Here is a 12882-nt window from a genome sequence, read left to right as displayed (position 1 = left end):
TGTTCATGTGCATGTCAAATCAAGCACTTGGTTCATCTCAGTGATTCCTGGACACTATGATCTCATATGCAAGAGAAATAATGGAATGAGTGAAACTATTCATGAGGAATGTGTCAACAACAGGAATTTGCAGCAAAATGCGATATGGGATGTTTAGAGAATTATAAACCACTCTCCTCGCATTTTGTTGCAAATTCTCAAGTTCTGTTCATGTGCATGTCAAATCAAGCATTGGTTCATCTCAGTGATTCCTGGACACTATGATCTCATATGCAAGAGAAATAATGGAATGAGTGAAACTTTTCATGAGGAAGGTGTCAACAACAGGAATTTGCAGCAAAATGCGATATGGGCTGTTTAGAGAATTATAAACCACTCTCCTCGCATTTTGTTGCAAATTTCTTGTTTCTATTCATATCAACCTACAATCTAATTTCTGGGTGATTTACCACATTCTTGAACAGTATAAATTGAAAATGTAAGAAGAAGGATGGAGCTGAGTGAAGACATTGGGACATCAAAAATCCAATGGATGGAAGAAATAAATGTTGAAAAACATTGAAACCAATCTAGAATTCTGACCTTTTTTTTCCTTTTCCATGCTGATGGAGTTGCACTGGTAAATCTCCTGCTCTTTCTCTAACTTTAACTTTGCACTCTAGGTAACCTGGAGATCTGGCAGTACTGTCTTCAGACAGATTGCAGTCTGGATGGAGTGTGCTAGGTAGGAAAGGATCAGAGAGAAGGAAATGGAAGATGCGAGGGTCGTGGCAGGGATGAAAGATTAGGATCCAGGGGAGGGAAAAGTGGTTGTGGTATTGATGATGAAATCATGAATGGCACAAGTTCCAAGGCATAAAGTGTACTTTCACACGTGCCAAATTTCAAACTCCAAGAGATCTGGGTCCCATCCACACGTGTGAAAAACGACTACATTCCACACGTGTGGGATTTAGAGATTCTTTAATTCTATTTGCACTTATTTGTGGTATCCTGTTTTAGACCTCTTGCCCTCCAGTCTCTGCTCTCTTGCCTCCCTACCTCCATACTCTGCAGCATCAGCATCCTGTCCAGCAGCACAGGTTCATCCTCAGCACAGATTACTCCTCAGCAGCACAGCACATCCACAGATAGATTCCAGGTCAGTAACAATGGGTTCTCCCCTTAGTCTCTGCAATCTTCTTGCCTAAAATAGAAAAAATACATCCTGCATGGAAATGCATAGACTCAAATCAAGACAGAGAAATCACTGTAGGAATGCAGATCTTCAAGTGTGATATTTGCATGTGAGGGTAAAACTGTACTTATGGGTTCTCCCTTCAGTCTGTGCACACTTCTTGACTTCCATAGACTCAATCCATCCTGTATGGTTATGCAAACACCTTCAAATGACTGAAGGCATATTCCAGCATGTTGCCTCATGAATTTGCAGCAAAATGCGAGAAGGCATTAGGAATTTCAAACTGCTGAAATCGCGTTTTGTTGCAAATATTGAAATATTGCTTCATCAACCCCTGTCATTCTGGTTTTGTGACTTCCATAGCTGTAATCTTCTTGCATAAACTCCATTCATACTGTATTTAGTTGGAGAGACATAGAAATCACTGTAGGAGTGCACCAGCATGTCATTTCAAAAATTTGCAGCAAAATGCGATGTGTACCTGTTTGAAATTCCAAACTGCTCATATCGCATTTTATTGCAAATTTCTCTATATGGCTTCTTCCACCCCTGTGATTGCCTTCTCTTTGTATGCAGTTTTTCAGAGTGATGGCAAGAACCAAGTCAACTGCAAGGAAAGTTGGCAAAGGACCAGGGCTTGCAACAACAGCAGATGGGGCAGGTACCAAGAAATTTAGTGTGCCTCCAAAGGGAAGAGCTGCACATGGCAGGAAGGGTAAGCCAATGAGCTTGCTCAAGCAAAAGGCCAAAAGATTGAATCAGGGTGCAGGTGTGCTAAGGGAGATCAGGAGGCAACAGAAAGCTATAGGCTTTGCAATACCCAAAGCACCCTTTCAAAGACTGGTGAGAGAAATTTGTGACAGTTGGAACCTTGGGTTCAGGTGGAATAGAACTGCCATTCTTTCCTTACAGGAAATGGCAGAGGATTACTTGGAGAAATATTTTGAAGATGCAATGCTTGTAGCAGCCCATGCTCACAGGGTGACTTTGATGGTCAAAGAATTCAACACTTTGTCCAGAGTGAGATGGAGGTATGACAAGCGTGTTCATCCTGTGGAATGGCAGGACATCAAAATGAGAGACATATTGCTAATTCCACCTACAAGGAAGTTGAAGGTTGATGAGGTAAAGGTTGTTGAGGTAACACACTCAAAGAACACCAGAGGGAAGGCTGCTTATGAGGACTCACTAAAGCAGCAAATAAAAGAAACAAAATCTGTTATAGATGTGGAGATTGGAAAGAAGGAGCTACAGATACATAGAAGGTTGAAGGAGCTGGGCCCTGATGTAGTTGTTCATATTGAGGATGAAGTTTCAGTGAATGATTTTGATTTGACAAAACAATGCTTAGCAGCATTGGCTCATAAGAATGAGTATTGCTCAGATACTATCATTCTTGCAATGCTCTAGTAAGTGTCTATAAATTTTACATTTTTTGCAAATCAATCCTCCTTGTAACTCCTTTATAACCTACCCTAATTATTTTCTGATCCTATGCAGCATGATGAGAAGCTGGCTTCACCCCTCTGTACAGCATACAGTCCATATTGTTGATCCAGCCATTTCTTCTAAATTAAGAGATGCAAAGGAGACTCCCATGAGTATTTCCAGCTGGTTCAAACACTGCAATTTTGAAGTAATTGATGTTTTGCTACTTCCATACCATAGCAGGTATGTGGGTGACTACTTCTTTTAAGATTCTTCTTTAATATTGGGAACTCTTGTAGCCTTTCATTTTCTTATGCTTTTTTCCTTATGCAGTGACCACTGGAGTTTTGTGTCTATTGACATCCAGCAGAAGCAATGCTTTCTATTCAACTCTCTAAAAAACACACATAGAGAGCTGAAATTGTAAGTGCTGTGTGTGCTTTTTGAACTTAAAACTTCATTATTTTGATATCATACTAACTAAATTATACATATTGCAGTTGTATTAGAAGGCTTTTAGATGCATTGGATCACTGTCCTCCAAATGTCTCTCTTTTGGATTCAATAGAGTCAATAAGTCTAGAGGTAAAAAGTCTATTAAATGCTATGTCTTTGAACTTATTGAATAATTTTGTTTTGTGCTGATGCTAACAGTTTCTAACATATCTTTCTAACTGTACAGACACCACAACAAAATGATTCAAGTAGCTGTGGATGGAGGGTGCTGATCAATGCAAAATATATACTTTCAAGCTACTTTGAGAAGGAACAGCCAGACCTGGTAAGGAAAAATACTTTTCATTTAGCTTGAAGATAATTCATAATGATACAAAGTGTTCTAAATTATCCTCTGCCATTGCAGATGAAAGAGGATAGCTTCAGCTCCAACTATGTACATAATTTTAGGGCTCATACAATTTGGAGGTTTTTGAGCTATGCCTCCCCCAAACCTATTGTACCAGCTACTGTGGAGCTGGGTGAAAGCTCTAAAGTACAAGAAGGTGTCATACACCTTGATCCCACAAATGAAGCACCTAATGCTGAGGACCAGAAGCCACAGGAGCAATCACAAAGTGCTGAGGAGGAGCAGACACAGGAGCAAAGACCTGCTGCTGATGTTGAGGAGAAGGTGGAGAAGCAGCAAAGAGAGGCTTCTGGGGCAGTGGAGGAGACAGGATGGACAGGATGGAGCAGCAGAGAGAAGATCCTCTAGAAAATGTAGAACAGCCTCTGGATCAAGCTGTACATAAATAGAAAATGGATGTCAGAAATATGTTCTACAGATTCAGCTAAACAGTTCTGTACAAAATCTTACTTGATTGAATACAAAACCTTTGTTTATGGAGTCTGTGTTATCTCAATTTTTAAATTTTCTATGTCTTTGCATTTTATTGAGCTCTCTCTTCTTTTAAGTAACTGCAAAAAAGGAATATGAATTAGAGTGGTAAATTAAACTAATAGCAATGCTTAATGAGACTAGGATAAATCAGATGGTGTACCTTTCTGTTGTTGTAGATAAATAAAAAGTCGTTTGAGATAGAACCTTCAGTCTCAAACAGAATGTCACTGCGCAATTGAGCTAGGGAGAAACATTCTCTTAATGAGATATTGACTAACACATCACCATTCTCAACAACATCAATATCAATAAGTTTATTTTTTGCACCAAAAGACTCTTCATCTTGATCCATTGGGACAAGCTTTGTGCCTAGCATTCTCGACTGCGCTTGTAATAAAAAGAGAAAATAAAATTTTGTGATGCAACCATGTACTTCAATTGCATAGAAGGCTGGACCACCTCACAAAACACTGAACTACATGTCTTCTTATCCCAACCTTTATCCAAAAATTGTGGCATGCATGCCAAATTTGTTGCTTTAACTGTGAACATTGTTTTTGAAACCTTCACTGGAAAGGTATTAAACAAGTCCACAAAAACTGTGAGAGGCATGCACAAAGAAATTTTTACTATCCTAGTGGCAATATTGGGCCTCAGAGCTTTCTGTACTTCTGTAAAAAGCTTCGCCCTATATGCCTCTGTAACACTAGAATGTGGGTGAGGCCAATCCACTGAATTCCACGCCGGAAGGTCTTGTTTTATTAATACACCATGTGTGTTAGCTTTGTCCAGCAACTGATAAAAATGATCAGTAAAAAATATACCCGATTGAGCTAGCTCTGTTGCACATCGACCTTGGTATTGTTGTTCTCCTATCGATCCATGCAGAACATCTATAAATCCCAGAATACAATCGATGTTTTGCCATGTCTCATACGATGAAGGATATAAATCTGAAATAAAACAACACAAGAATGTCAATAAGCTAAGAGAGAAAGCTTCATCTTAAAAATCCATACACCTCATGAAGAAAAAAACCACAATAGAAAGTGTTACGGAAGATTTTTTGGATAGTCTTGCAAGACAAGTTCTTTATGCATGTACATGTGCTGAATCAAAACTTCTTTCACGGATATCTTCCCTTTGGTGATTTAAAAATCTCGTACTCTTCCCTTCCACGATGCCAAGAAAATGTTTTTTGTCTGGGGTCTTTTTCTTTTGCTAGGTTGCATGAGCACCCATGCTCCTTTCGAAACACTAAACCTTTCCCAAGTTCCTTCCGTTTTGACTGTACTTGAATTCTCTACCGACGAAATAGAAGAAGCAGGTCGACGCGGTAAGGATGTTTGGTATAATTCTGCCTTCGTAGCATTATCATCCACAGAGCATCTTCCACAAGAACGGCCGTGGTTTTGGTTCACCATGGAGATTTTGTGAATTAGTAACAATAGCAAAGTAATGTAACTAAGATAACAATTTGAAGTTTCAAGAAAGAGAAAGTGGGCAGACAGACAGTTGACGAGAAACATCTTACTCTACGCCAAACAGGATCAAGGGAGCAGTTTTGGAAAAGAAAGGCTGTTGCACAATGAGGCAATGGTGTAGAATGGTAGACCTTTCGCACGAAAGGCGGAACAACATTTGAAAGTTCAAAGGAAGGTGGAAGCGGGAAGGATCTTGTCAGATAAAATGTCAGTTTAGATTCTATCTTCTTGTCCAAAGATCTTTTGAGAATAAAAAACCAATCTCCACATTAATGTAGCACGCTTGTACTTACATAAAGTATTGTTTCTTTTTTCTATTTTCTCTTATTTTCGTGAATTTTCAACGTTACGTTGGCCTTGTATTGATTGGTTGAGAGCTTATTTTTCCAAACTGTAAAAGGCCCCAAAATGAGCTCCCTTTTTTCCTAATGAGCAGGTGGTTTCTCTGGTTCGCATTATTCCTACGATGGATGCAAGGTATGCCCACTGGTCTTTCGAACTACAATGAATGCTTTGAGACTTGAGTCATTTAACATTATTCGTTCTGCGTCAGAGGTCTCGTGCAGTTCGTGTGTTTTTCCCGAATCCCATTCTTCTAAGTTCTAAGTCCACACACTACTCTTTTTGCGCTCCACAGTGCATGACTCTACAGCCCCTCAATGATTGCCCCTGGATTCTGGAACGGTCGAGCACCAATGATGTGCAGTGTGGGAGAAGACAACATGTCAGCCATACGGAAGGGCGAATGATAGGGATGGAGGGCACATTGTAAAAGCAAAGGATATATTATAGTAGAGTTGCGAGCACATACTGCATGTGGGACCTTTGAATAGAAAAGCAAAGAACGACAGTCTACAGACAAGAAGAAATCCACGTAATGGCCGATTACAACCGCATATCCAAGAACGAATGCCATACTGGGGTATGCCATATCCAAGAACAAATGAAGCGTGTGGACTCAGCCTCAAAGATTGGACAGAGATGAGCGTCACACGTCCAAAACCATTGCTGGATTATGTGTAAACCATGGCTAGCTGTGGATGATGGATCGTTGTTCTGCAAGTCACAGAAGCTAGAGATTGAGCATGACCCCATTGGAATTTGTAGTTTACAATGCCACACATATTGATCAGACCGCCAATCCAGGCCCTGCCCCCACGGTATAATCAAGTAGTCCATCGCTCGCTTTTGCCTTTCATCTCAAACAAAAAATTTCCACAGAAAAGGGGGCTGTATTCATTGCAAAACGGCAGCCCAAAAGGAGGTCAACAACTAGCCTTGAGGGCCAGCTCCAACTGAAACATAGATAGTTCACTGCAAAACAGCCATCTCAAGCTCACGCAGGGGAGAATCTTTAGGGAGATGAAGGGTTCATTCGACTAGTTTAGTTCATACTCTATGATCTATCAAGCTCATGCTGGAGGATCTTTTGAAGGGCTCATTCAATTTGTTCAGAGCATCAGTCTCCTTGAAATCTTCTCAATCGACTCTGTGGCCTGCTGTTAAGGTAAGATGTAGACAGGATTTTATGTATGTTTAGTGGAATGTTTGTTCTAGCAAAGTTAATGTAATTATTGCTTCTCGATCCCTTCCAATTAATTCGCTCCGCCGATCAGAATTTGTTTCTATGGTGTAGGCAAGCACTATTGATGATTCCCTCATCTTTCTTTTTATTCACTTGATTTGGGATGCCCGTGCAAAAAGGCAAGTGGCTAAAATTTCCTGCAAATTAATGTTTGGATAGCATCATCATGTCTCTCCATTTGCTTTGTAATATGCTCCTTGCACCTTGAATAATGTGATCCGCATGAGTAACCATAATGTAATGGCAATTCACGCACCCATAGAAAGTGTGAACCTTTTGTTGAATGTTATAGATTTGAGGGACATCTTGTGTGATTTTGAAGCTATCCAATTAGTGACACTAGACTCCAAGAATAGCATTATTTAGCTACAGTTTTACTCTTTCTCACTGTTTTTACTAAGTGATGCCTCTTTTCCATTACACATTAGGTAGATGGGAAGGCCCAAAAAAGATAAACGCCAACGTCTATTGGAGCAAATGGGCATAGTTACACAAAGTGTACGAGTGCATGAGGAAGGCTTCGAAGATGGAGAAAGTACATCAATAGATGGGGTTAGAAAGAGAGTTTATTTGCACACCTTTGTTCCTGCATGGAAGTTGTTGTATCCATGGTCATACTCAATGTTTGAGGAGGGGAGGGAGAGAGTTAAATGCTCTATTTGTACGGAAATGAGCATGAATAATCCATATGCAAAGCTTGGTAGTACAACAGTCCAAAAGCAAGCATTAGCTATCCATGATGCTTCTGAGTCGCACAAGCAGGCAAAGTAGCGCAAAGCTTTCATTGAGAAGGACAAGATAATAAGCATTGAGAAGCATATTGAGTTACAAGTTGATAGTGAGAAATCAAGGATTATTAGTATAATCCAAATCATGTATCACGCAACTCAAAAAGACATGTCCTTAGAAGCTTTTACTAATGAGTGTAGGTTCCACATGTACAGGAGGACTCCGAATATGCCCTTGTCTTGTGAGTATTCTGCTTACATAAATTCAGCCACAGGAAAGGAGTTTCTTTCAGCCATTTATATGGTTTATTGGGAAAAGCTCAAAGAAGAAATTCTGAAAAGCCCGGTGTACTCAATATTGGTAGATGAAAGTACAGACTGCAAATATGAGAAACATCTTATTTTATACATCTCTTTCTTGACAAAAGGAGGAAATGGACCTGCTATAACCAAATTTGTCAAGTTAGTGGGCGTAAAAGATGGAAAAGCTCACACCATGTATGAAGGATTACAAAATTTGTTAAAAGAGTTGGAATTGCCTTTGAATAAAATGCTAGCTGTGGGGTTAGATGGGGCAGCAACAATGGTTGGAGCAAATAGTGGCTTGATTGCAATGCTGCAAAGGGAAGTGCCACACCTTGTGGCATTCATTGCATAGCCCATAGAGAGGCCCTAGTTGTCAAAGATACATGTGAGTGTTTTGGTGAGTGTAAACTCGTGGATCAGTTTGCAAATAAGGTACGAGAATGGGTGGGTGACTCATCCTTGCGAAGGGAAGAATGGAAGAAACTGATGGAGGAAATTTTCCCTGGACTTTATGAATTATTGAGGATTCATGGAGTGAGATGGTTATCTCGAGGTGCTGTTATGAAAAGGTAATTTCTTTAAAATCTACTTTTTATGTGAGCTCATGTATTTTTCTAGGTTGATTAAGTTATGAGAATTTTACTTCATGCAAGCTAGCTTATAATTAGTATTTTGGTTTTTTTGAATTAGGTTGGTTAAGGTAATGCCGGTTCTGCTTGAATGTTGGAAGCAAAAATACCCAGCAATGTACAAGAGAGCAACGAACTTTCAGCTTCTATTTATTGTCCACTTCTTAGCTGATGTGTTAAAAGAAGTCAATTTGTTGAATATAAAATTTCAAGTATATCCATGATTGGGAGAGAGATTGATGTGTTGTTAACTATCTTGAAGAATCAATATCTGCATGCCTCATTTGCTCAAGATTCTAAAAATTTGAATGGATTTCTAAAAGCAGTCCAAAATGGCATTTTATCTTACAAGAATAAGGATGGAGTAATGCAGCATCATGTGTTACAGCATACATCTTTGCTTGATAATACCAGGCCGGTCAGCGTGGAGGATAATAATTGGTTTGCTCAAGCTTTCATTCAAAGACTTGTCTCTACCTTTGATGAACGGTTTCATGATCACCATTTGTTCAATGCAGCCAAACTGTTTTCACAAAAAAACTATCGTAAAGATCTTGATATTCGGGGACACACTATCAGGCAATATCTTGATCAACTTTGTATCAGATTTGGAAATGGGAGTACACCACTTATCCAATCGAAGCATTGTGAAGGCGAGTTGCAACGATTTGTTCTTAGTATTGCTGAGGCATATCCTTCAAAGGGCTTGTTGGATGCATGGGAGCAATGTAGCTCAGAAATTGAGTGGTCACAAATGTTTCCTGCACTCAGAAAGTTATGGCAGATTGTGGTGGTATTACTAGCAAGCTCTGCTTGCTGTGAGAGAGGTTTCTCCAAGCAAAACAGAATTAAAAGTAATGATCGGTCTTGTTTGTCATTAAAGACTTTGGATATGTTGATGTTTGTTTCACTTTCAACTCCTCAGCAGGTACAAGAAGTGGATTGGAACTTAATCTTTGATGTTTGGAAAGATACGAAGGCAAGACGTCCCCAAGTTCTAGCTGAGGCACCATGAAGAAAGGAATGCCTTTATTGCAACCTAGTATAGCACTTTTGTATGGTCTTGATATGACCTTTTGTTTATATTATAACCAATTTTGTACATCAGACTCTTTGTACATCAAACTTTTTATATACATGATGTAATTATTTTCACATGATGGTGATTTTTTGGACTCATTTGTTTAATGTTGAAATTTATTAGTTCACTGTTGGACTTATTTTCACATGATGGTGATTTTTTAGACATTTTAGTTTAATGTTATGAAGGGTGATAAACATATTACCATGCAAAAGAAAAGTAGTTCTCTTTTTGTCCTTCAAAGAAGGAAGTGTGAAAAAAAATTTGAGTTTCAAAAGAAGGGAAAAGTATTTTTTCACGCTTCTTTCAAGAAGTGCTTGAAAGATTTTACCCTTCAAAATGAAAGGCTATGGCACCCTTCAAATATGCGGGCTGCTTAGGACCCTTGCAGGGCCAAAAATCAGGAACCACATTCGAAGGCACACGTGGAAGACACGTGTAAACCAGGAGATGCACGACACGTGTCGTTCTCAACAACGAATAAAGGAATTTCATTTCTAGCCCGTCTTCTTCAAAATGTCTATCGTTGAAGGTTGTGAGTTCCTACGTTCCCGTGTGTTGGAGCTAGGGTTTTATGTTTTCTGTGGCTTTCACAGGCACCATGCAACCGCCAGGGTCAGTGATCAGCCGCTTGGCCACCTCGGAACGGCAGCTTATCTCATCCTCCTGGTCTCCATTGCCTTCCAGCAGTTCTTCTCCGGGGAGCATGCACATTTTGCCCAAGACAGCACCTGGCATTCATGCGAAGCAGATTTCTGTTCTCGTAGAAGGATTGACGCAGGATCATGGTGACGATTCTCCTCTGGCTAATTTGAGAGCTTATGTTGCTTCTGCACCAGCGGCAGACAGAACTAGTGATTTGAAGTTTTGGAAGGCGGGTGCTGATCCATTTGGCGATAGAAGTACGTACCCCATTCTGATATAGAACCGCAAGGCATATGATGATCTGCAGGGCTTGATTAAGGCTGGTCTGAAGCGTGGATACACTAGGTTCATCGTGCTTGGGACAGCAGGCATCGGCAAATCCTGGTTTTCAATAATTTGGATGATTAAGCTAGCGGCCAGAGGGGGTTACAAGCTGCTGACCCGAACATCCAACCTCTTTTACATTCTGGATTTTAGTGAGAACCGCAACCCAGCAACCAGCGGCTCTCATGAGGAGTCGGATCCCCTTGTTCAGGCTGTTTTAGCTGTCCGGACTAACTGGTTGTTTATAGAGGGTGAGCAGCGCTACCGTCTTTCTTATCAGTGCCACATACTTCAGGCATGCTCTACTAAGCCTATGGACTACGAAGAGTTCGGGAAACATGGTGAAACCTGCCAGTTGTACTTGCCTGTGTGGAGTGAGGAGGAGATTAAACAATATTTAGTTGACTTTGAGCCATACAGAGAGGACTATCCGGAAATGGATATTAATGACAAGAGATCGGCTCTCATCGCAGTTTAGGTTGGATTGCACGATATGTGCTGCCCAAAAAGAAAGCTAAAGAAGGCATAAAGCGGTTAAATCTGGCTGTGGATGTTGACCAGGCGATGCAGGTATTAGCTGGTGGTTTTGTCACAGATGTAAGCGATCGGGTCGTCCACATTTTTTGCAACAAGGTAGGCAGTAAGCCAGATTATGAACATCCACTTTTTGACTTTGCATCTTCGAAGGTGAAGGATGTGATCATGGAGCAAGTTCAACTAGCATCAGATGTTAGACTCAAGGGACTCCTTAAAGCGACTGTTTATGATCCGGCTGTTGCAACTGTATGGGATAATTGCTTGGAGGTGTTGGTTTATCGCATAATGCTTCGTGGCAGCCAGCTACAAGTGAAGAGAGTGGATGCAACAGGTTGTGGGCCAGTCGAAACAGTCACCATTGAACCACATGTTGAGGTGAAACTGGAAAACATAGGTGAGTCAAAACAGAAAGTTGCACCGGGAATTTATGTGAAACCTGAGGCCAAAAATTTCCCAGTTGCTGATGCTTTTATGGGGGAAGACATTATCATTCAAAGTGTTCAAGAGAGCGTCAGGGAGACATGGATGTAATGGTAATGGTTTAATTAAGATTGACCAACAGTTGAAGCTGTCAAAATATAGGCTATGGTTTTGCCTGCCCCCTGACCTTTTCAAGAAGACAGGATACCAGAAATACATTGGTGTGTCTGAGAAGGATGCGGCGGTTGACGAGGATAACACCATCAAGGGTGTTGACCAGGACAGTGTTAAGGCCACCGACAAAGCTGCTGCCAAGGATTCGAGCAAGGCTGCCCGGAGGCGCCCTAAGAAAATTTGGAATGCGAAAGCTTTGAATGTGCTTTCCAAGTTTGAGCAATATGTTGTGCGCATCGATTCTGTTTGACCTGAGGAATGTGATAGGACTCAAGTGCCGCTTGCCTTGTTGTTTCCGGACATGTGGAACTCTTGTGTGTAGTATGAGTAGCCTCCCGTAGTTCATTCTGTGTGGAGGATCTTGCTATAAAGAAAATACTTGGAGACAAATAAAACAATACTGAAGACAATCAATGGCTGAAGAAGATATATATATCACAAACGGAACTCAGTACAAGTGAAGATATGAGAGAAGCTCTGGAGGAAACAAACGTCAGTCCTGACAACTGTAGTGGACTTCTGCACTAGCTCCACAAGTTGGAACTGAACCAAATCTGAGACAGCAAACTGATGCAGGGGTTGCTGCAGATTTGGAATAGAAAGAACATAATCTGGAGCGGAAGTTGGAGGTAGATCTGGAGCAGAAGTTGAGGGCAGATCTTGGAGCAGAAGTTGGGACAGATCTGAAGCTAAAAGAAGGCAGATCTGGAGCAGAAATTGGAGCAGATCTGATGCAGAAAGGAGGGCAGAACTGAAGCAGAAAGGAAGGCTGTTCTGGAGCAGAAAAGAGGGCAGATCTGGAGCTGAAAGGGGGACAGATCTGGAGCAGAAAGGAGGACAGATCTGGAGCAGAAAGGAGGGGCGGATCTGGGGCAGAAAAGAGGGCAAATCTGGAGCATTTTGGGAAGGCGAATTTGGAGATGTAAGATGGCGTTGGATACCATGCTCTTGAAGGAATTGAGTGAATTCATGGGAAATGAATTCACCACCATTCACTACGAGCAATCCCAATAGACTTTCCT

The 12882-nt window shown here is 40.8% G+C and overlaps 1 pseudogene; it reads left to right on the top strand.

Moving 5' to 3' along the window:
* The first annotated feature begins 10212 nt into the window (after positions 1–10212).
* On the top strand, positions 10213–12169 carry LOC147887670 (uncharacterized; annotated as a pseudogene).
* The last annotated feature ends 713 nt before the right edge of the window (positions 12170–12882 follow it).

The sequence above is a fragment of the Dipteris shenzhenensis genome, chromosome 22 (genome assembly GCF_047967505.1).
Source record: "Dipteris shenzhenensis isolate YYH24624 ecotype China chromosome 22, Dip_SZ_1.0, whole genome shotgun sequence".
NCBI lineage: Eukaryota > Viridiplantae > Streptophyta > Polypodiopsida > Gleicheniales > Dipteridaceae > Dipteris > Dipteris shenzhenensis.
The sequence above is the reverse complement of the archived record's forward strand: the minus strand, read 5'-3'. Positions and strand labels throughout refer to the sequence as shown.